The sequence below is a fragment of the Bacillus rossius genome, chromosome 1, assembly GCF_032445375.1.
Source record: "Bacillus rossius redtenbacheri isolate Brsri chromosome 1, Brsri_v3, whole genome shotgun sequence".
Taxonomy (NCBI): Eukaryota; Metazoa; Arthropoda; class Insecta; order Phasmatodea; family Bacillidae; genus Bacillus; species Bacillus rossius.
In genome coordinates this window covers 282,943,177-282,967,163 of record NC_086330.1, presented here as the reverse complement: position 1 = coordinate 282,967,163, position 23,987 = coordinate 282,943,177, and positions in this window count along the sequence as shown.

Here is a 23,987-nt window from a genome sequence, read left to right as displayed (position 1 = left end):
TTTAGTTTTAAATTTTTGTTGGTAAGGGGGTGAAACTAACCTCAACAACTTAAAGAACTGAAACCAGCGATCTTAAAAATAAGCCCTCACGACGCTAGTTTCATACAAGACAAGCAACTGTGTAACCCTGCATGTTTTGAAAGAAAATCAAAATATTTCTAAGCATGATCGTTTATTTTACACTTGTGTGGTTTTTATCTCTTTACCACATTCAATGACATTTTCACATCCACTACAGGAACTTGGTTACATATTTTTTACAAACGTGTCAGTCATGCAACGTGCTTAACAACTTCAACAACTTCATGATGTGCTTAACCCGAACGGTATTCATTCGTGAACATGCTTGCGTAGTTTGCCAAATATGGTCACTCCACAAACCCGCTAGCTCAGATTACGGCAGAAATGTCTTACAATATAATTGCAAATACATTATATCATATTAACTCACTAAACACATCATTAAGTCAATTTCAAAGGGTAAGCCGAAACAAAGTGACCAGATAGTAAAAGTAGAAGTATTCCTAACGATCATTACTTACGCTGAGTGCTGCCCACGCACCCGCCTGCACTAGCGACCAGATTGATTTAATTCGAAAGTACGCCGAAGAAGAACGAGTTAACAAATTTACATCTTTATATAGTCTCGACATGACGTCGGCGCATGCGTAGCGTGGACAGGTCCAACTCAGGAGGGGTAAGGAAGGAAAAATCGGACCTAGAGGAAGGGAAATCAGCATTCCCGCGGCGGGCACTACAAAATCGAAGTCATTACGTCGAGCTGCCGGTTCAGAACAACGAGCGGGGAGTGCGGTGTCAGATACAATTTTATTTATCAAACAAACTCCTTACACATTATATAACATGTTTTCAAAAGGCAAAACTGATTTCTATTTGCTGTGCGATTAATAGCAGTTTTCAATTGCATATACACTCGAGCTGTGAAATATTTACATACTTATATGTATATAAATAACTTGAAAAGCTCATTATAATATTCATTGCACTCGTTTCCATTAAAAGGTTAGAGGAAAGGATCTAAGCCACAATAAGACTCTATTATGACTAAACACGAAACTTCATAATAAAATTAATGTAATTTATAACCAAAATACCAAAAGACCATTACGCTTTCTATGAAGCTTAACCTTGAACAACTCGTTTTAGACTCGTTAGCAAGTAACAGCTTTCAAAGAAGACTCTATGGATCATTACAAATCAATTGTTATTTGCATTTAATAAACCATGGGCACATTAAAGTCAAGTATGTCGCAATGAAAGGCCCAGCACTTGAAATTTAAAATTTACAATAACACAATTAACCTATACTACTGGTGCGTAGATATTAAAAGCCGTATTTCAAGAAAACATAAATATATCAACAATGAACACTAAGACAGTACATAAAAAAGCAAATTCCGACTCGTGAATTATGAAAAAAATACGTGAAATCTTCCTCGTGGATAAACACCGTCCCGTGACATGGACGCTAGATTGAAAGTACAACTCGCCTGCTAAAACTGTTGACTTCCTGTGTGTTGTCCTGGGAGACGGGCAACTTCCTCGCCTTCGATTGTGAAACAGGGACTCGGTCTCCCGCAGCAAACGCCTGTACGGCGTCGCCACAGCTCCATTCGATGCAGAAACGTCCGCCTAGTTACCACACTCGCACCAGGACATGCGAGCTGCCGACTCCCGACACGGACGTAATCACCTCACCGCTTCCTGATCAGTTCGCGGCCACGCCAGCGCTGTATGGCTACTCGATCGCTGCCTCTAACCACTTCTCGCAAGAAATTAGGCAGTACGTCTCTTTTACCCACGGACGTAACTTCACTACGTCCAAATTAACGAGCACCACACAATCCCACGCCAACACCAGTGAGACAGAATTTCACAACCAAACTTTAGTCTCGACCAAGGCTGTCGCTCGTTGTCCGGTATACATTGGCATCCCCTTCGAAACAATCGTTATAACTGTTTCACAGATCAGTTTACGAATGCAACACCAGGCCGCGCCCAGTACGCCCCTGAAAAAAACAGTCACTTCTCGTCGATGCACTCTCGAGCTCTTCTGCGTAACTCGTGTGCTCTGTCGTCTCAGCTCACTCGCCCCGCGAGTCCAACCTTCCGGTGTAACAACACACGACCTGTACTGTTCAAATGTTCCACCTCGGGAGCAACGCTTCTTACCACTGCAGCTGCGTGAAGTCAGTCGTGGGCGACGGCGAAAACTTGGACCGCATGACGTCACATGAACAGGCGGTGGCTTGACGGTGCTGCACTCAGTCGGGCTCGTAGTAAGTACTTGTGCCGTCCAGCTCAGAGCTGCCAAGGAGCTTATACACCCCCACTGTAACGACTCCGCGTTTCTCGGTTATTCCATCCTAGCCTCGTTCGGAACCGTCTGAGATCGGTTCACGGGTCACGGCTCATGGGTCGTCCCAGGTCATCGATCAGCGCAGAGAACCTAATGAACTTCGTGCAGGTTGCCTGTTGCACAGGGATGACCAGTGCCTCCCGGGGTGTTGCTGGTGGTAAACACATCAGGGGCACCAAACTTCGACATTTTAGGGGAGAAGTATTCCTGTGGCACGGGACATCGGTAACATGTTTATTTAATTAAATATTACCTTAATTTATCATTTTATCATACAGGTCAAAGTACTAGGTTCAAAAATAAAACAACACATTTTTTACAAATAAATTTTGTTACATAAATTCTACGCTATTATAAGAACAAACAAGCAATAATTTTTTAAGTCTTTAGCATATATCGATTCCTTCAGTCTTCATAGAGTGTGATGTGAGTTCTTTGCATGTCTTGGCATGTTGTTTTAGGACATTTCTACTTGACAGTCTATCACCACACATGTCACACAGCTGAAAGTTCTCTATTTCGTTAAAATGACAGTGATATATTTCATGATGCCTTGCACCGAACACGTGTTCGAACGTCTTGCCACAGAAAATATACATTTTGGTCTATTTGAATGTGCAACCAGTCGTTTAAAGTTCTTGGTGTGTCTTTTTAAGTTTCTGTAGTATAAAACTGGCTACAATTATTGTTGCGCTAATATTTAACACGTTTAGATATATTATCAAAATCTTGTATTTAACAATCACGAATTTTCATGTTTTTGATGTTGTCACAGTAGGTGCAGTTGGGGGACGAAACACCGCCAGTTGTTGCTTTCTTGGTTAACTAGTTCACTGCTGCTGATGACACTGTAGTCATTGAAGTCTCCAGTACTGTTGAGCCGGTAGGTAATGTTGGAGCTACTACGTAGGAGATAGCCATGCCTGTCAGTATCGCTGACACCAGGATCTCTGTTGATGACGGAGTTGACAATGCAGTTGTTTTACATTATAGGTCAGGCTAGGCCAAAAAACCTTCAATTGATGATGATAAAGGTGTCATCGAGATTTTTAACTGTCAGAAGAGTTTTTCCTCACCCTTCCACAGTCGAAGAAAAGCTGTCAGTCACGCCCAAGGCAAGCTACTTATATATTCACACGCAAATGTCATGTGACACTTCGTACCCAATAAAATTTCATTTTTTATCTTTGGAGTAATAGGAACAGACTACCAATGTTAGAAACTACACCTTTCGCATTGTGACGAACTTAACGACTTTTTCAATGGACAGTTTACGTCTTCATGACGTCTAGCATGGTATACTAGCTTAAACGTTATGCTGTAGAATTTAGAAACAGGTTCTTTATTGCACATAACTCGTCCTGTGCCAGTTTTAAGATGTATTTTCAAGTAATCGTGGCGTCCAAATTGTTTACTACACTTTTTGCACTGGAGAAGTCTTCTTTGTACACTTGTCGGGCATCAGCTCCTTTTATGTCGATGAGCAGTTTAAGACGTAGTGAAAGACGTTCCACATGCAGCTATCATGCAGAAGTAAAATCTCAAATTTTAATTCAGTGATATGTAGAGACCGGAAAAAATCGTGTATTAATTTCGTTACAGGCAAAAATTCAAACAATTATACCTTCGTGATTATTCTGCTATTGGCTCACGGACTCTAGGCCACTCAGACAAAAAGTGTCCAATCACATGCAACCCAGTCTAGACAGCTTTCTTGTCTGCGGCCAGTGAGCAGAGGATATTTTCTCGAGTGTATAGAGGACTGTGGAGTCCATCCTATAAATCATTGAAACCGCGAATTATTCCGGTCACTATTAATACGATTTCTCTCCGGACAAACCTTTTAATAATATATTATTCTTATCATGCCATTTATGCACATAGTAAAGAGCGTGTATTTTTCGTGAAATATTCCTAATTTATTTAGACTTCAACAAGGTACGCTCACACCAGCTGTTTATTCCTAGTAATTGGCGGAAGTTTTAAAGATAATCCATTGCCTTGTTTGGCCGGACCAGTCAGGATGCATTTGCTCCCGCACAGAATTTCTGTGATTTGTGTGCCGACAGTGGGCGTGTACCCGAGAGGAACTCAACAAATGTCGAATCGCAGACGATGCTACAAAGTTTTCACACACAATTGGTCCCAAAACCCTTATGTTTAGGTAGATTTTGAAAATAAAATACTATCTATTGTAGCCGTTACCATTGTGCAACTTCCAGAAAATTTTTATATAGCTATTTGTTTCATGGTTCACATACCCGAAAACCATCGTCAACTCAAAAGTTCATACATACATATCACAATTTTGTTGACACGATAACGGCCGCAATAAACTCGTTATAAGTTATTCAATGGTGGATACATTGAGTTAAAAATAGTCGTAATATTTTCGCTGCATGGAAAATTAGAAAATATTTAATCGATCATTTTGTAAGTTAAGTTCTTAAAATGTTCTAAAAGTTTGTAGAAGTTTCCAAAATATTTCCAGAAGAAATAGGTACGTCGAAATCTACCTACGCCTGTAGGTTGTGCTGAAAGAAATTTTTTTATTACTTGTCTTTTACCCATAGAGATTCTGATTTAATGTGGAAATGTTTTTGGGCTTCCTCCTTATATTCATAAAGATAAAATAACTGATTTTAATGTGTAAATATCATAGCTCTCGTGTAGGGCATATGGTAGTAGTGATTTCGTGAATGAAACGGAAGTCGCATAGAACGGTAATGTGTAACCACAGTGCTGCCATTTGTGGCGGATGGTGCAAAAAACCAAAGTTATAGTACTAACTTTTAAATTATTTTTAACGACAAGGGTAGTATTTAAAAATATTCCTTGTCGAAAATTAGGTCTAAATCCGGGGTTTAGTATTTTTATGTTTTTTTTTTTCGCTTTTATTGCTGCCGTTTTATTATATAATTCAACCTTTCGCTCTGCAAACCGAATTATTCGATTAGTTTTCGTAGCTGCTCCAGCAGCGAATTATATTGGCGAATGCGGAAAGTACTAGTGATCCTCGAAAAGAAATGTAGTTGGAAAGGCAATTTGCATTTATTTTTTAGAATTCAACTTTAAATTTCGTGACCGAGTTTCGTATTATAAGTGTAGGTTTTTTCAACATGAGAACACGTAAATTTTCTCGTTCAGAGGTTAGATGTTCACACATCTTTGGCGAGTACTGAAACACTCGCTCACATTTTCTTTTCACATGGCGAGTTATTTAAGGACAAATCATTGAGGTTTTGTATTTCAGCATGTGCTTCCACGTTGGCTGGGTAAAGTGCAGATCGCGATATATTCGGAATCGTATTTGATTTTCAACAGAACCGTGAATTCCCGGTACTTTTGGTACTGGGTAGTTATTTTTATTAATGGTGCAGCAGCCGGTCATTCTAGTATTAATAGTTACTTTTGAACTATTAAAGAAGTTTTAGTGCCCAAATTAAAAATATAAATTTGTGTTAAAACTTATTGCAAAAAGTATATATTAACGTGAACAAATCGTTTAATTACTCTCGATCTTTAACTTTGAAACAAAAACTTTTAAACAAATAATCGTTTTAACGCATGCAACATCATAGAATTATTAACTTCAATTAACATTTATTCTTTTCATAAAAAACTTGAAATAAAAATATATCGTATTTCAAAGAATATTGGGGCAACAACCACAGGCACTAATACACACACACCGCTCCCTATCAAACGAAAGTAACCTTAGCACGCAATAAAACTAAATTTCATGCTGCCGATCTCGAGTACCGAAAGTACTGAAAAACCGGGAATCGAATTTAAATTCCCGCTTCTTTACTTTATCAAAAGAATCGGGAATTTCCAGTGTTGAACATTATCAGAGCGCGCTTCTCTTCCCGATACAAGGAAAGACATGATTTAAAACATTTACCTGGACACGCGTAAGTAGTATATGATAGCCGGTCCTGAAACTGGCTTCTGGCTGTGGAGCGGGGAGCCGAGCTACATCTCTGACGTCACGTCCATCTCTGACGTCACGGCGGCCATCTTGGACTCAAAATTCCTCAAAATTGACTCAAAATTTCTCAAAATTGAATCAAAATTCCTCAAAATTGACTCAAAATGACTCAAAAATTCCCGTTTTAAGAAAAAATTTCCCGTTTTCGAGGGAAAAATTCCCGTTTCGAGGGAAAATTTCCCGTTTTATTCCGTAAAAATCCCAGCAGCTAGAAATTCCTGATAGAGGCTTAAGCATCCTTAACTCAAGCCTCAGTTAAGCCTCTTTTAGGATTATGACGTCACCGTTGCAATTTTCGTTACGCCCGCCATCTTGAAAATCCGCAATTTTTATGTTAGAAAATCGGGAAAAAATTTAAAAATCATTAAAAAAATCATTTGATCGAACTAAAAAAAAATATTAAAAACCACTGTTGCAGTTATCGTTACGGTAGCCATCTTGGATTATATAAATGTTGCATATTTCTTTACACCCGCCATCTTGGTTGAGTACCATGCCATTCTTACACTTTACGTTACGACCACCATATTGGATCCTATTAATGTTGCAATTATCGTTATGGTCGCCATCTTGAAATTTAGTCGCCATCTTGTAATTTAGACGTCATCTTGTAATTTAGACGCCATCTTGGAAATCCGTAATTTTTATGTTAGAAAATCGGGAAAAATTCCAAAATTCATCAAAAAAAATTAACTTTTTAGAATTCTGATTGATTATATCGATTCCCGTCCTTGGTTCGAAACCGGTGAGGGCAAAAAAAATATCACATCAGATCCTTCCTCCACAGAAGCCACCTACAGACTGACCTACCACCACCAATAACAAGGTATTTACCATCAGCTGGTATGACGTCATGTCCGCCATCTTGTCTTTGTCTGCTGGAGGCCGCCATCTTGGTTTCGTCTGCTAGAGTGTGCTGACGACATGTTAGTATAATGTTCTGTTCACCATAACTTTGACCTCTTATATTGACATTGTACTTTGTCATTGACCTTGAACTTTGACCTTGACCTTAAACTTTGACCTTGAACTTTGACCTTGACCTTGAAATTTGACCTTGACCTTGAAATTTGACCTTGACCTTGAAATTTGACCTTGAAATTTGACCTTGACCTTTAAATTTGACCTTGACCTTGAAATTCGACTTTGTCCTTGTAATTTGTCTTTGTCCTTGTCGTCCATCATGGATCCGTCATTTTATGTTTAGTACATGCTAGCGGTCATTGCCCTTCATCATGTTTTCGTCTGCTGCTGGACACCATCTTGTGTGTACTTGTATTATAGAGTACATTTCCATCATGATAGTTTTATTCTAACCTGTTACAGTGCAGTAATCATTTATTATTACCGAGGTGCCCGCCATCTTGAAATTTGGCCGTCATCTTGAAATCATGTAATTATTTAGCTAGAAATGCGGGGAAAATACCAAAAGTCTCCGAGGAAATCAATTATTAATTTTCATATTGAATCGATGGATCCCTGTCCACGGTTCGATTCTTGACCAGTGACAGTTGTAACTAATTATGAAATAAATTTTAGATTCTGTTTTCCATTACCTTTCACGGAGTTTATTAATCATTCACTCTACGAAAAACAACTCAAGTCAATATACCTGACCAACGAATTAATACAGTGCCGATTAGCCTATTATGAAAGTCTAATTTTTCAATAATCTGAAAAACATATAAGCTGTTCATGTACAAAGCCATACATATAGATCAATTGTCTTCAGTCCATGAGACCGAGTCACGTCATTATCAGACGTATAGGCTAGTCATTTCAGGTCCGCATGAACTTCGTCGTTAGCTAATTATATTCAATTAATCCCTCGTGACATTTTTTATACTTACTAAAGGACCAAGTGACCTTGAAAAATATTTTAGTAACACCAAGAGGTTTTTAAACTAGTAAATATTCAATCACTACATATTGTACTACGCACAATCAAAAAAAAAACAGGAAGCACCATCATCGAAAAGGCAGCACCATCAATGAAAAGCCAGCACATTTGGAAGCACCGACAACGAAAAGGAAGCACCATCAACGAAAAGGCAGCACCGCCAACGAAAAGGAAGCAGATTTGGAAGCACCGACAACGAAAAGGCAGCACCGGCATCGAAAAGGAAGCACATTTCGAAGCACCGACAACGAAAAGGCAGCACCGGCAACGAAAAGGAAGCACATTTGGAAGCACCGACAACGAAAAGGCAGCACCGGCATCGAAAAGGAAGCACATTTGGAAGCACCGACAACGAAAAGGCAGCACCGGCATCGAAAAGGAAGCACATTTGGAAGCACCGACAACGTAAAGGCAGCACCGGCATCGAAAAGGAAGCACATTTGGAAGCACCGACAACGTAAAGGCAGCACCGGCATCGTAAAGGAAGCACATTTGGAAGCACCGACAACGTAAAGGCAGCACCGGCATCGAAAAGGAAGCACATTTGGAAGCACCGACAACGTAAAGGCAGCACCGGCATCGAAAAGGAAGCACATTTGGAAGCACCGACAACGAAAAGGCAGCACCGGCATCAAAAAGGAAGCACATTTGGAAGCACCGACAACGAAAAGGCAGCACCGGCATCAAAAAGGAAGCACATTTGGAAGCACCGACAACGAAAAGGCAGCACCGGCATCGAAAAGGAAGCACATTTGGAAGCACCGACAACGAAAAGGCAGCACCGACAACGAAAAGGAAGCACATTTGGAAGCACCGACAACGAAAAGGCAGCACCGCCAACGAAAAGGAAGCACATTTGGATGCACCAACAACGAAAAGGCAGCACCGCCAACGAAAAGGCAGCACCGCCATCGAAAAAGCAGCTCATTTGGAAGCACCGACAACTATAAGGCAGCACCGCCAACGAAAAAGCAGCACATTTGGAAGCACCGACAACGAAAAGGCAGCACCATCGACGAAAAGGAAGCACATTTGGAAGCACAAGTTACGAGAACTTAGTCTTAGTTAGAAATCTGAATACAAGAAATAAAAACATTAAATTTTTATAATTCAAATTTTTTATTTCTGTACATTATACAAATACAAGTAAAACAAGCCATTATTGTATGTAGCCAGCTTTCCTCAGTTCTTTGAGTATGAAGGATATTTCTTTGATGCACGAATAGTTTCCTGCACAAAGCGAGCCATGTAGAAGTCTTAGCCGGTCAACCAATATGTTTGGATCTTTCCATGATGTGTAATCAATCTCTTCTACCACAATTTTACTTGCTTGTTTATTTTAAATATTATGATCTCTGGTGTATTCCGTTTTAACACCAACCTCAGGGTAACTTTCATTAACGAGATAGTGATCATCACATGCTTGATCAGATTTATTTAATATATCTCGACGTTTCCATCGTTTCGGTCTCAGGACACCGACACAGTCTTCGATCTTGCCTGCTTTAGCTGCTTCATCAGAGTCTATGTCTTTGTCAACAGCCTCAGAGTCGCTGTAGCAATTACCGTAGAAGGCATCATCTTCACCCAGATTACCGTAAGAATTCGATGCCGATGATGTCGAAGTGTCTTCATCGTCTTCATGCTTCCTTTTTAGGAGTCCATCATTTTTACAGAGTAGGAAAGATCTACTTGAATTCGACTGGAATGTATTCTCACTTTTCACGTTAAGGATTCTTCCATTGTCTTCATTCTTCCATAAATCATCATCATCCGTCAATTTAAGTTTTTTGTCGAGATTGGAAGAGCCGCGAACATAATCTCTCCCAAGACAAGGAAAATTATTGTCGTAATGCAAATCGCTCTTCCTTAGCCTAGTAGAGCCATCGTTGTCCTCTAGCTTGTACGCAGGCTTGGCGTTACAAGTTCTGTCATGTCTTTTTAAGCTCTCTCTCCGCGTAAACGACTTGCTACATCTAACACAACTTATCATATTACGTAGTTGGATTTTTAACACAGTCATTCTTCTCGTGTTGTCTTCCATTCTTTCTCAAGATAAATTCTTTGCTGCAAAACTTACACCTGTGTCCTTTCAATACAGCAACAGTCACCGAATCAGGATTCATATTAGTTACTGAGACTATTGTCAGATGCAAACTGAGTGAATTAAATTAGATACATTACTTAAATAGAATTTTCTAAATATTTCACCAGCAAGAATTAAGTTACCTCATACAAATGAAATTGTTTCATGTGGTTTCGATTATTAGCATGAGATGTTGCCACGTGTTGTGTTGAGTCATAATTTATCTAGTTCTTTTATGTGGTATGCGGGATGCTCACTAACGTTCGCAAAACAAGGATGGCTTCGCTAGACATCAAGGAGAAGGAAGTTTATCTTTCATGTTAATGCTTCTCAGCTGTCTCAAAGCATATTATTTGTCTGAGTAAAGTTATTATTTTTTAAATCCACCTGATAAAAATATTGTATGTTCTGTTTTATTGACAGAATTTCACTGATTAAATGTAACTCTGAATAAAAATGTCATGACTCAGTAAGTAAAAAATTCTTCATGCAGAGATAGATCTCTCACAAATAATCAGGAGCACTCGGTGAAAACCATCAGATGTCTAGCCAGGAATAATCAAAAACACTTGGAGAAAGCCATCAATATAATATCAAGATTAATCAGAAGCACTCGGAGAAATCCATCAGATGTCTAGTTAGGTATAATCAGAAGCACACGGAGTAAACCGCCATAATATTGTCAAGAATAATCGGAAGCTCACGGAGAATACCACCATAATATTGTCAAGAATAATCAGGAGCACACGGATAAAACCACCATAATATTAACAATAATAATCAGAAGCACACGGAGAAAACCACCATAATATTGACAAGAATAATCGGAAGCACACGGAGAAAACCACCACAAGTTTTCTTTGATATCATAAAAATACAGAAAAAAAAATTTAATAAATAACATAAAAAAAATTAATAAAAAAATTTAAATGACAAAATAAAATACAAAAATACATAAACAGATTCTGCTAGCTTGTGAACTTCTCATTGTTAAGCAAAGATATAGTTCTAGTACTAGAACTATATCTTTGCTTAACAATGAGAAGTTCACAAGCTAGCAGAATCTGTTTATGTATTTTTGTATTTTATTTTGTCATTTAAATTTTTTTATTAATTTTTTTTATGTTATTTATTAAATTTTTTTTTCTGTATTTTTATGATATCAAAGAAAACTTGTGGTGGTTTTCTCCGTGTGCTTCCGATTATTCTTGTCAATATTATGGTGGTTTTCTCCGTGTGCTTCTGATTATTATTGTTAATATTATGGTGGTTTTATCCGTGTGCTCCTGATTATTCTTGACAATATTATGGTGGTATTCTCCGTGAGCTTCCGATTATTCTTGACAATATTATGGCGGTTTACTCCGTGTGCTTCTGATTATACCTAACTAGACATCTGATGGATTTCTCCGAGTGCTTCTGATTAATCTTGATATTATATTGATGGCTTTCTCCAAGTGTTTTTGATTATTCCTGGCTAGACATCTGATGGTTTTCACCGAGTGCTCCTGATTATTTGTGAGAGATCTATCTCTGCATGAAGAATTTTTTACTTACTGAGTCATGACATTTTTATTCAGAGTTACATTTAATCAGTGAAATTCTGTCAATAAAACAGAACATACAATATTTTTATCAGGTGGATTTAAAAAATAATAACTTTACTCAGACAAATAATATGCTTTGAGACAGCTGAGAAGCATTAACATGAAAGATAAACTTCCTTCTCCTTGATGTCTAGCGAAGCCATCCTTGTTTTGCGAACGTTAGTGAGCATCCCGCATACCACATAAAAGAACTAGATAAATTATGACTCAACACAACACGTGGCAACATCTCATGCTAATAATCGAAACCACATGAAACAATTTCATTTGTATGAGGTAACTTAATTCTTGCTGGTGAAATATTTAGAAAATTCTATTTAAGTAATGTATCTAATTTAATTCACTCAGTTTGCATCTGACAATAGTCTCAGTAACTAATATGAATCCTGATTCGGTGACTGTTGCTGTATTGAAAGGACACAGGTGTAAGTTTTGCAGCAAAGAATTTATCTTGAGAAAGAATGGAAGACAACACGAGAAGAATGACTGTGTTAAAAATCCAACTACGTAATATGATAAGTTGTGTTAGATGTAGCAAGTCGTTTACGCGGAGAGAGAGCTTAAAAAGACATGACAGAACTTGTAACGCCAAGCCTGCGTACAAGCTAGAGGACAACGATGGCTCTACTAGGCTAAGGAAGAGCGATTTGCATTACGACAATAATTTTCCTTGTCTTGGGAGAGATTATGTTCGCGGCTCTTCCAATCTCGACAAAAAACTTAAATTGACGGATGATGATGATTTATGGAAGAATGAAGACAATGGAAGAATCCTTAACGTGAAAAGTGAGAATACATTCCAGTCGAATTCAAGTAGATCTTTCCTACTCTGTAAAAATGATGGACTCCTAAAAAGGAAGCATGAAGACGATGAAGACACTTCGACATCATCGGCATCGAATTCTTACGGTAATCTGGGTGAAGATGATGCCTTCTACGGTAATTGCTACAGCGACTCTGAGGCTGTTGACAAAGACATAGACTCTGATGAAGCAGCTAAAGCAGGCAAGATCGAAGACTGTGTCGGTGTCCTGAGACCGAAACGATGGAAACGTCGAGATATATTAAATAAATCTGATCAAGCATGTGATGTTCACTATCTCGTTAATGAAAGTTACCCTGAGGTTGGTGTTAAAACGGAATACACCAGAGATCATAATATTTATAATAAACAAGCAAGTAAAATTGTGGTAGAAGAGATTGATTACACATCATGGAAAGATCCAAACATATTGGTTGACCGGCTAAGACTTCTACATGGCTCGCTTTGTGCAGGAAACTATTCGTGCATCAAAGAAATATCCTTCATACTCAAAGAACTGAGGAAAGCTGGCTACATACAATAATGGCTTGTTTTACTTGTATTTGTATAATGTACAGAAATAAAAAATTTGAATTATAAAAATTTAATGTTTTTATTTCTTGTATTCAGATTTCTAACTAAGACTAAGTTCTCGTAACTTGTGCTTCCAAATGTGCTTCCTTTTCGTCGATGGTGCTGCCTTTTCGTTGTCGGTGCTTCCAAATGTGCTGCTTTTTCGTTGGCGGTGCTGCCTTATAGTTGTCGGTGCTTCCAAATGAGCTGCTTTTTCGATGGCGGTGCTGCCTTTTCGTTGGCGGTGCTGCCTTTTCGTTGTTGGTGCATCCAAATGTGCTTCCTTTTCGTTGGCGGTGCTGCCTTTTCGTTGTCGGTGCTTCCAAATGTGCTTCCTTTTCGTTGTCGGTGCTGCCTTTTCGTTGTCGGTGCTTCCAAATGTGCTTCCTTTTCGATGCCGGTGCTGCCTTTTCGTTGTCGGTGCTTCCAAATGTGCTTCCTTTTTGATGCCGGTGCTGCCTTTTCGTTGTCGGTGCTTCCAAATGTGCTTCCTTTTTGATGCCGGTGCTGCCTTTTCGTTGTCGGTGCTTCCAAATGTGCTTCCTTTTCGATGCCGGTGCTGCCTTTACGTTGTCGGTGCTTCCAAATGTGCTTCCTTTTCGATGCCGGTGCTGCCTTTACGTTGTCGGTGCTTCCAAATGTGCTTCCTTTTCGATGCCGGTGCTGCCTTTACGTTGTCGGTGCTTCCAAATGTGCTTCCTTTTCGATGCCGGTGCTGCCTTTACGTTGTCGGTGCTTCCAAATGTGCTTCCTTTTCGATGCCGGTGCTGCCTTTTCGTTGTCGGTGCTTCCAAATGTGCTTCCTTTTCGATGCCGGTGCTGCCTTTTCGTTGTCGGTGCTTCCAAATGTGCTTCCTTTTCGTTGCCGGTGCTGCCTTTTCGTTGTCGGTGCTTCGAAATGTGCTTCCTTTTCGATGCCGGTGCTGCCTTTTCGTTGTCGGTGCTTCCAAATCTGCTTCCTTTTCGTTGGCGGTGCTGCCTTTTCGTTGATGGTGCTTCCTTTTCGTTGTCGGTGCTTCCAAATGTGCTGGCTTTTCATTGATGGTGCTGCCTTTTCGATGATGGTGCTTCCTGTTTTTTTTTTGATTGTGCGTAGTACAATATGTAGTGATTGAATATTTACTAGTTTAAAAACCTCTTGGTGTTACTAAAATATTTTTCAAGGTCACTTGGTCCTTTAGTAAGTATAAAAAATGTCACGAGGGATTAATTGAATATAATTAGCTAACGACGAAGTTCATGCGGACCTGAAATGACTAGCCTATACGTCTGATAATGACGTGACTCGGTCTCATGGACTGAAGACAATTGATCTATATGTATGGCTTTGTACATGAACAGCTTATATGTTTTTCAGATTATTGAAAAATTAGACTTTCATAATAGGCTAATCGGCACTGTATTAATTCGTTGGTCAGGTATATTGACTTGAGTTGTTTTTCGTAGAGTGAATGATTAATAAACTCCGTGAAAGGTAATGGAAAACAGAATCTAAAATTTATTTCATAATTAGTTACAACTGTCACTGGTCAAGAATCGAACCGTGGACAGGGATCCATCGATTCAATATGAAAATTAATAATTGATTTCCTCGGAGACTTTTGGTATTTTCCCCGCATTTCTAGCTAAATAATTACATGATTTCAAGATGACGGCCAAATTTCAAGATGGCGGGCACCTCGGTAATAATAAATGATTACTGCACTGTAACAGGTTAGAATAAAACTATCATGATGGAAATGTACTCTATAATACAAGTACACACAAGATGGTGTCCAGCAGCAGACGAAAACATGATGAAGGGCAATGACCGCTAGCATGTACTAAACATAAAATGACGGATCCATGATGGACGACAAGGACAAAGACAAATTACAAGGACAAAGTCGAATTTCAAGGTCAAGGTCAAATTTAAAGGTCAAGGTCAAATTTCAAGGTCAAATTTCAAGGTCAAGGTCAAATTTCAAGGTCAAGGTCAAATTTCAAGGTCAAGGTCAAAGTTCAAGGTCAAAGTTTAAGGTCAAGGTCAAAGTTCAAGGTCAATGACAAAGTACAATGTCAATATAAGAGGTCAAAGTTATGGTGAACAGAACATTATACTAACATGTCGTCAGCACACTCTAGCAGACGAAACCAAGATGGCGGCCTCCAGCAGACAAAGACAAGATGGCGGACATGACGTCATACCAGCTGATGGTAAATACCTTGTTATTGGTGGTGGTAGGTCAGTCTGTAGGTGGCTTCTGTGGAGGAAGGATCTGATGTGATATTTTTTTTGCCCTCACCGGTTTCGAACCAAGGACGGGAATCGATATAATCAATCAGAATTCTAAAAAGTTAATTTTTTTTGATGAATTTTGGAATTTTTCCCGATTTTCTAACATAAAAATTACGGATTTCCAAGATGGCGTCTAAATTACAAGATGACGTCTAAATTACAAGATGGCGACTAAATTTCAAGATGGCGACCATAACGATAATTGCAACATTAATAGGATCCAATATGGTGGTCGTAACGTAAAGTGTAAGAATGGCATGGTACTCAACCAAGATGGCGGGTGTAAAGAAATATGCAACATTTATATAATCCAAGATGGCTACCGTAACGATAACTGCAACAGTGGTTTTTAATATTTTTTTTTAGTTCGATCAAATGATTTTTTTAATGATTTTTAAATTTTTTCCCGATTTTCTAACATAAAAATTGCGGATTTTCAAGATGGCGGGCGTAACGAAAATTGCAACGGTGACGTCATAATCCTAAAAGAGGCTTAACTGAGGCTTGAGTTAAGGATGCTTAAGCCTCTATCAGGAATTTCTAGCTGCTGGGATTTTTACGGAATAAAACGGGAAATTTTCCCTCGAAACGGGAATTTTTCCCTCGAAAACGGGAAATTTTTTCTTAAAACGGGAATTTTTGAGTCATTTTGAGTCAATTTTGAGGAATTTTGAGTCAATTTTGAGGAATTTTGAGGAATTTTGAGTCCAAGATGGCCGCCGTGACGTCAGAGATGGACGTGACGTCAGAGATGTGGCTCGGCTCCCCGCTCCACAGCCAGAAGCCAGTTTCAGGACCGGCTATCATATACTACTCGCGTAATTACTGGTTTACACTGCATGCCGTAGAGAAGAGACGAATAACAGACAAAGAAAGTTGAACAAAAACACACAACATACATGCCAAAATCAGCTGATGTCAAATGTTCAATTCATGGTCAGCACAGAGAATTCCGTGGAAGGTTTTTCCACTGAATTCTTTATGCTTATTATACATTTAACATTTTATACCTGCTTAGGTGGCCTTGTTTTCTGTGTGTTTTTGTGATAAGCTTTCTTTGTTCGTTCTTCAGGTTTTCTTTATGGCATTGAGTGACATACATTATGTGTCATAAAGCAATGTTTTAAATTAATCTCCCCCATCAAGAATCATCCAAACAAAGTAAGAAGAGACATGCTGCAAAATCTACCAATCACCATCTATAGCTCTAGCTAACGTCACTTATGTTTTCTCTCGAGTGGTAATTAGAGGTTTGCTGTTAAATAGCAACGCCTTAAATGTTAACAAGTATATAAAAGTAACATAGCAACCTGGATATAACAGTTCTATAAAAACAGTACAGTGATACGCTGATCCTGTTAACTTGTTTTCTACATAGAAAAAAACCTGTAATTTTACAAAGATTCCTTTGCAAACCAGTTGCCTAGAAATAGTATTACTGCACGAAATATTTTGTAACTTTGTACAACACATGGCTATGAATATTTTTGGATACATGCCATGCATTCTTCAAGATAATACTAGATATTTATAACGATGGTAGGTGCATCATTTTATATTTTAATTTATGTTACATTCAAGCTTAATTTTTTAAAACCATGGAAAAGATATTCGATTATTCAACCATTTGATTTCATTCTGGTTTACCTTGCTGATTTATGTGCGAGTTAATACTGGAAAGATATTCACTGAACGGTTTACAAATTATTTTAACTATTGGAGGTACTGGGAAACACAAATCATAAATAACCAGGTAAGAAGTGTTACTGCGAACACTATATAGTAGTGATTCATTTTTTTTCATGTAAAAGTACAATTTTATAAGTTTCTGTTCCATTTACAAAAAAAAAATTACAGTGTACATAACTGCCCTCTACATTGTGAAATGTGAAGTTCCACGTACCTTCTGTACTAATGGAAGTAACTTTTAACATTTTAAACAGCGAAAAGAAAATGAAGTCCACATGACTACTGAACATGGCTACTACCTTGAATCGTCTACACAGAACTGAAACCTGGCATCGGCAATTTGTGTGATATTTTTTCACTTCTCGATTTCGCGCGTAAATTTGTGTATGAACTTGTGATGAACACACGTGAAGTGGGCGTGTTATTTATAACTAAATAAAGAGATATGTAAGAAGTTTATGGTTTTTGAAAGTTTTTAGTTTGTAAGGAGAAAAATAGAATCGAAAGACTGAAAAAGAGAAAACATCGCCCTGTGTGGAATTAAGAGTTCATAAAGATTGTGAGAAAGTGTGATTTTTGATGAAAATTATACATAAAAATAATACATTGAACAAAAAATAGAATAAATGTATGTTTAAACTGTTTTATTCATATAGATTTTAGTAATATTTAATCATTATATTGTAAAAAAATTAAAATTAAAAAAATATATGAGTAGCTTGTTGGTGAGTGACACAGACTGATAGCACTATATATGTTTATTAATAATTAAAATTTTTATAATGTTTAAAATTAAAAACTAACAATAAATTGTGTTTTCTGCAAGTCATGATTATTTTAGCATTATTAATTAAATTTTAATTACTATGTGATTTAGGTGGATTAATTAATGATAAACTAAAGCTTCAGATATGTCTGAATGCAGTTTGGCAGTTAATAATTTTTAGCCTACTGTTAACTATTAACTTATGCAGTATGTCCATAAAATAATGCCCGATTTATAATTTTGATAACATCAACTGTAAGAGTTTAAGAGTTTTGTTTCATGTCACAATTAAAAAGTAACTCAAACAGTTTCAGATAAGCGCATGCGTGAGTACTGCTTTGTGGTTTTCTCGCTTGCAGCGCTACCTACGCATAATGGTGACTCCTGGACGTAAAGCGTTTTGTGTTCTGCAATTTGCTGAGAGTGAATCTGTAATTTCAATTCAACGTGCGTTTTTTTTTTTTTTTTTAATTTTAACTGTCGAAGTCCCTGACCGTTGTATTGGTCGTAATGGTCGAGACGACAGAGCTCTTTTTCGCTGGCCTCCACGTTCACCTGACATTTTTTTTTTGGGGGGGGGGGACTTTATAAAGGAGATCTTGTCTACATTACACCGCTGTCTACTAATTTGCCAGAGTTGAGACACAGAACTGAAGAGGCTATTGCTTCCATTACTCCGGACGTGTTAACCAAAGTGTGGGAATAATTGGGATTTATAATGTTTGCCTTATAACCAAAAGTGCACATACTGAACATTTGTAAGTAAAAAAAAAAACAAGGTTCGATTACCTTCAAATTTGATGTTAAGATATGTTGTAAATAGTCTAAATGAAACAGTTCTAATTCTAATACACGATTGTACACGGACATGCTGTATTGTGCACTGTCGTGCAGCAGTAACACAGGTTAACAGGTAGAGTCGACCCGGCGCTGAGGGCGAGTGTTCGCTCGGTCGGCCGGCGACCGGTAGCGCTCGCGACTCCCCCTCTCCCCCCATCCCAACAGACAGGAGCGGCCGCCGCGGTAATGAGGCTCGCGTTACCTGCGCGTGTTTGCGGGTGACCGGCGCGGCTCGCGTCTGCGCCGAGGGCCATCACTAGTCGTGTGCTGTCAGTTTTTTTTTTTTTCATAATGGAACATAAATATATTTATGTAAACTTTAAGGTTGTTGTAAATTTTTGTACATTCACATGTAAACAACTCTACGCAGTTATACTGGGTTCGCGTTCCTACCCGGAAATTTGTGATTTGTGTTTTCTCAGTAACTATAATAATTCAAGTTGTTTGAAAAACAGTTTTCGGAAAAGCTTTCCAGTATTAACCGCCCACATTAATGGGCATAATGAAACGAAATAAAATCAAACTATTGGACGATTGATTATCTTTTCCATAATTTAAAAATATTATTCTAGGATGAAACATCAATTTAAATATAAAATAATGTGCTAAAATTCGTCAGAAATACTCAGCATTATCTCAAACACAACGTATCGGATATTTACAAAAATAACCATAGCCATGTGTTGTACAAAGTTACAATATATTTCTTTTAGTATTTAAAACTATTTAAAGGCAACTGGTTTCCATAGGGATATTTCGTAAAAGTACATACAATTTTTTATTTCTGTGTGTGATAAATCACTGTAGCATCATCTGTGTTTTCTTTTTGGTCGAGTTTCCTTCAGGTACACACCCACTGCCAGCTCACGCATCACAGACATTCTGTGCGGAAGCAAACACTTCCTGAATCGCACATCTTGCAGAAGGGCAGCATTTACTATAAAAAAACGCTGGCATATCTTACTGCAGACTAATTAGTTTATTTCTCAGTCTTTATATCGTCCAGGCTCTCTGGAGAACTCTATCTCAGCGTACGAGTGAGTATGTATCTATGTATGTAGATAAAGAATAACCCGTCAAATTTTTTAAAATGATTTCTTTGAAACACGTTGAAAAAAATGATGAAAAATTTTAGTTACCCTGACCTTTGTCAGTGAAATTAAGTTACTGGTGTAAGCATTCACCTGTAACATTTCCTACCCGTCCTGTTTTGTCAGTATTAAGCGCCTGGTGGTAGATAAACCGCCATACATTTGTGTTTGTAAAGTTGCCTGCAGAGTATTTTTGCAAGGGTAAAGCATTCCGACTTGTTCCGCGTCAACATACATGGCCGAACGGAGCAGGCGAGCCAGACCAGGAGAGACTGCTCTGGGCGGTTCTGGTCGGTGGAGTTCGTTGGAGGCGCGCGACTTCGGGACTCCTTCAGGCAGAGATCTCCGCTCTCGCAGCCAGAGAGTGTCGCGCTGCCGCTGCCTCGACCACCGCCCGGACAGAAGACGTCAGTCACGCTGCCCGACCCCACCCAAGTCTACTAGTGCGGAGATAGGAGACATGTCTGCATTTCTTGAGGACGGCCTAGGCCCATGACCAGAAGAAGCAGCCTTCGGCGAATTTCTAAGACCAGTAAGAAGATAACTCGCTCAACGAGTAGTAAACTCGCTCAGCGAGTTAATTATCGAAAAACTCGCTCCTCGGTATCCGAGAGTACTCGGTGAGTAGATTATTCGTGTGTGTCTTAGCAACTCGATCGACGACTGTAAGTGGTTACTCGTCGAGCGAGTGAGGGGGGGGGAGCGAGTTACAATAAACACAGTTCAAAGCTGGAAGAAGGGCTGGTTGGTTAAGAACAGTGACGAGGGTCACGGTGTGTGTATGTAGATAGACAAGAAAAATGCTTATGAACGAGTACATGTTGTGTTTGGTTTTCCCGAGGTGAATCAATGAGACTGATAGTAGATGTCGTCACAGCACAACAGGAAGTGGTACGAGACATAACGAGTGTGCTCAAGGCAGCCACAAGTAGCAGACTTTTAGAGGCTACGAGTGCAGTGGTAGCGGAGACGCTTCAGGCAGTCCGCGCGGGGGAGGAGGGGCACACTCGGCCGACGAGCAGAAGACTCGCTGCCTCCACACCGGGAACTGCGAGTGCCTCAAGGCGAGTGACGAGCCAGTGAAGCCCTAGTTGTCGGGGTGGCGCTGTTTGGAACTAACAGTTCTCAACCAGAATATAAACAATACAGTGACCTTTAAAGTCTTAACTTGAAGTTTTTGGGCTAGTATTCATAAATTGTGTAGGTCAAACCTGTATTTAGAATTTGCATTTTGTAATTAAAATATCGTTAGAGTCTAGGGTTTAGAATAACAAACTTTTAATTTTTTTATATACTGAGAATTTATTGTGAAGTTTTGTATATTTACTCTTGTGTGTTATAATGTTTATAGTGTCCATTTTCAGCATTAATGTCTAGGAGTGGTCAGATTTAAACGTAATCAGTTAAAGTTGGTCTTAAGTACATATTGCTGACCACATACAGTTATTACTGTAAATAATTCCTAATAATCTCAATGTTTGTTTCTTCCGGTCTTGTAAACAGTTATAAGATGAGGGTGAGAGAAGTTCTTTTACTTGAAGAATTATTGAAGGTTTTCGTAATGACAGGATAACATGTGGAACTATGTCAGTTGTTTAGTGGGCCATTTATGTTTGGCATTTTTGTGAATAAAATTGCTTGCTTCCTTAAAAATCGTTCTAAGTTTAAAAACTACCGGCTTGTTGGTCCTAGAGAGGGGCAACAATCATTTTACAACAGCGACAATTTTTTCGATGCTTGTAGAATACCTATCGTTAAATTACAGATAAGACACCCCTTAGTATAGTGCCATCTTAAATAATTTATCTCTTATTTCGAAAAAAATAAACTGCATTTCTCGAATTTAAAAGGCGTCTGCCAGTCTTGGGCAGCACTTCACACCATAAGCGTATGTAGGTATATTTCCAGCTTATCGATGTGTAAAAAAACTTAAGTCTTCGTATACGGGATTTCTGGGACAAAGATGGCGGACCACATGTAGCGAAACAAACGCGTATATAGTCAATTTCGTAAAAATTAGGGTACATACTAAACGTATTGGTGTGCCAAATCAAACTTTATGATAGTGAAAATACCCTGAAATATATTTGGTAAGTTAAAATATTGTTACGATTTACAGGGTGCGTAAAGGGATAGCCCAATTTAAGATTTTATTACACACACAGTTTTATTAATAAGTTGTCACTATTTACATTACTAGAAAATAATCTAAAAATGCCAATTTATCAATTGTACTTAAAAATGTTGCTTCCCCAGTCACTCGCTTTTACACACCACACACCTCGCTGGGCCGCACCTCTGGCGCAACTCTCGCCGCAGCACCCCTCGTGGGTCTCCGTCGCAGGACTCCGTCGCCGCACTCCGCCGCCGCCGTCACACTTCCCCTTCGCCGAGATCCCACTCGACGCCTCGCTCGGAACTTCGCTCGGGACTCCGCTGCGCCCGCGACACTATCGCCCGGAACTGAACTCTTCGCCCTGGAACCTTCGTTCAGGGACTTAGCCGCTCTATCGCCCGGAAACTCCGCCGCGGGGAAAACCCAGACTTCACTGAACTGAACTCTGAGGCCGGCGTCCTCTTCTTATATATCACAGATGCCATTTCTAGAACTCACGAGCGCGGCTGGGGCCTGTCGCGTCATTCCGCGCCGACCCGACGGCAGAAATCTCTCGTAACACGTGTCGGCGGCTGCCAGGTGGCGCGCGGTACTCCGCAGCTGCGAGGTTTCGGATGTCAAACTAACAGCTCCGCGTGGGGAGCGGAGGGAAGGAGGGAGGAAACAGCGACCCAGATGCGCACATCACGTCTCATGTTGCAGTGGCCACCTGTCAGCCAGCTAGCGCTGCACCTGCGCGCCGCAGCCCTGCTAAACGTTCGTAACAATATTTATAGTAAAAAGTAATTCATAATTAGGAAAATGGCATTAAATTTTTAAACACCAGTTGTCCCGATAGCTTAGTGATAGGGATGGGGTTTAATTTTCATCACTAGGATATATTTTTTTAAATTTTTCAATAACGATGTAATGTAATAACACTATAATAATGTTGAATCTGCTGAGTAATGTTAAAGTTTTGTTTGTATTACGTATTTACAGACTGATATCAGTGATTTAGGAAAAACAAATTAAAACATTTAATTTTAGTTATAATATTTTTTTTTTTTTAATAATTCAGGTTAGTATTTTAGTAATTCAATAAAAGTATAACTTCTATCGTGTCCGGAACTATACAATATTAACTTTTTAGTGAATTTCAATAAGATAGGCAGAATTTTAATAAGATTCCTTTTTGAAAGCTGTGATCTATTGGAATGCAACTTTTAGTTTGCAAAATGCCTGAAATATAGCGCTACGTTCGTAATACTTTAGAGAACCAACAAAATGTTAAATATCTTTGACGCGATGTTCGTCCCAAAAAAAAATTTCTGGCTAATAAATAATTAGTGTTTTTAAAGTTTCGAATTAATTGTCTTTACTTTGGCACACAAATACTCTAAGTACATTCCTTGATATTCACAAAACATGTACCAGTGCAAGTTACCTCACATCGGTCCGCCATCTTCACGACTTCGGCTATAATAGAGTTCTGCATGCATGCGCAATGGACTTTCAACCTGTAAAATTTCTGTTGTGTAATGCACGCTTTTTTAATTTCATTTCTGACGCCAACTAAAATTTCCCCCTCAAGGGGCCTAAAGATGTAACCTCAAAAACCGCAAGCCATGATAATTCTGGTCTAGAGGGGAAATGTCACATGTTCAGCGTTGAGGCCTTTACATGTGACGCGATCGGTAGTCCTGTTGTTCGGCTAGCCCTGAGCAATCAATGGTTCCATCTTATTAAAATTAACTATAGATAAATTTTAAAAAGTGTAAAAATTCATATTGTTTTTTCGTAAAAGGAATACTTTTCGTATATTTATTCACTCAGTGTTATTTTCAAGAAGTCTACGTTAAATTTCGTGTCCGAGATTTGTATTATAA